Below are 1,889 nucleotides of genomic sequence, written 5' to 3'. Positions count from 1 at the left end.
CCCCCGACACCCCCGTAAAATGAGGCCATTTAATATGATCTCTTCCTAGGGTTGCTGTTAAGCATTAAAGGAAGCTCCCAAAATAAAGCCTCTGGCACATGCTAATGCAAATTTCATTCCCCTACTGCAAGAAGATGTCATCCTTGGTCCTTATTAAAACCTCCGGCCATCCGTTAAGGCAACTCTCACCCAGGTATTCATTCATCCGCCTCCACGTTTAGTGGGGCTATGAGAGACCTGCTAGGCGATGCTGCTAGGTTACAGCAATGACAATGGCACACAGCACACGGCTGCCCTCGTGGAGCTCTCTGCTGTCTGTCCTCCTCCGATTTGATGGTGTTTGTGCTACTCCTCCTCCAACAGTCCTCTCCCTCTCCTCCCATCAAGTTATCTTTTAAGACTCAAAACTCACCCATTATTCTCCTCCGTCCATGGATTTACTCTAGGATAAGCTCCATGGAGACAGGAGCTACTGTTTACCTACCCCAAGATACACTGAACATAAGAGGTACCCAACAAATACTTACTGAAAGGATAAATCCCCAGTGCACATTTCCTACTCAGATGCCTCTTGCTCCGCTTGGGATTCCCATCACCCCCACGATGCTCTCTGGTGCCCCGACAGTTCTTTTCAATTTCCTCCACTGGCGCCATGCGAACATCCTACTGACCCTATACAGCCAACCCAGCACCATTTTCACAACTCTCTCCCCGCTTTGGCCCACACATTCTATTGTCCCTAAGTGCCCTCTGTCCCGTTATCCATCCCTCACTCTCCCAGTTCTCAGGCCACCCACTTCCTCCAGGCTCCACGGACACAGGGCTAAACTATTCCAAAGCCTGCAGGTTTCCTCACAGAATCCAGTCTCTTGAGAGTTCGGGCCCCTTCTGCGTCACACTGTCTCTATCAGAGCTATCAATTCTTGTCCCAGATCTCAGCGAGGATTAAGAAGCAGCGACCAGAGGCAGACGGACAAAATCCAGAGCGAACTCATCTCAAAAGCCAATGGAAGGGTTTCGACATCGTTAACAGAAAAACACATCCTGAAGCTTATCATTGCAGCAGTTCCCTTGTATGCACAAGAAATTAGCAGAACTCAGATAAGGTCAGAGGGAGGCCTTATCAGGAAGATAATAAAGGAAAGGAAAGGAATCAGGTTCTCTGGGTAATAAAGTGATAGGCTGCTGCACTGGCTTGAATAGGATAGGGTCACATAAAGGTGTAAATGTGGATCCTGGAATCTGGAACTATCTATCTATCACACTGACCCCTGACATGACCCAGACTGTGCCTGGCTCTGGTTGGGCAGCTGCCAGAGTGATCTTTCAAATCACGACGTGGACGTCACTTCCCTGCTTAAAACCCCTCCACGGTGTTCCTCTGCACTTCAAATAAAACTCAAAATCCTTCACTTGGTCTGCCAGGCCCTGCCCACTTCTCCAGCTGGGCTTTCCTTCTCTACCCGAGGTTCTCTAAGGCACCCGGCTCTCTGCAGCCTCAGTACATCTGCTCTACTCACTCTTCACCCACCTCATTTTGCCCAATTCCTACTCATCCCTCTCAGCTGAAATACAGCTTCCTTCAAGGGCCTTTCCGGTCCTCCGGCCTCACCTGGCCCTTTCCCACCTCCCTGTACTTCTTGATATCCCAATTTCCAGTTACACAGGGACTGGCTCCTGCAGAGACAGTAAGCTCCACAAGGGCAGGGGCCTCTTTCATTACTCCCGCTCCAGCTCCTGGAGCACAACAGGCTCTCTGTAAATGTGTGCTGAATGAAGGAAGGGTTTAGGTGGCACGTATCGGGACGTGGAGCCCATAGGTTCACTGTGGAAAGAAACCTTAGAGGTCGTCTATTTTAATTTTTTTTTTTTTTTTTTTTTTTTTTTTT

The sequence above is a fragment of the Neophocaena asiaeorientalis genome, unplaced genomic scaffold (genome assembly GCF_003031525.2).
Source record: "Neophocaena asiaeorientalis asiaeorientalis breed wild unplaced genomic scaffold, Neophocaena_asiaeorientalis_V1.1 scaffold62, whole genome shotgun sequence".
In the NCBI taxonomy this organism is placed as follows: Eukaryota; Metazoa; Chordata; class Mammalia; order Artiodactyla; family Phocoenidae; genus Neophocaena; species Neophocaena asiaeorientalis.
This window is presented reverse-complemented; position numbering follows the sequence as displayed.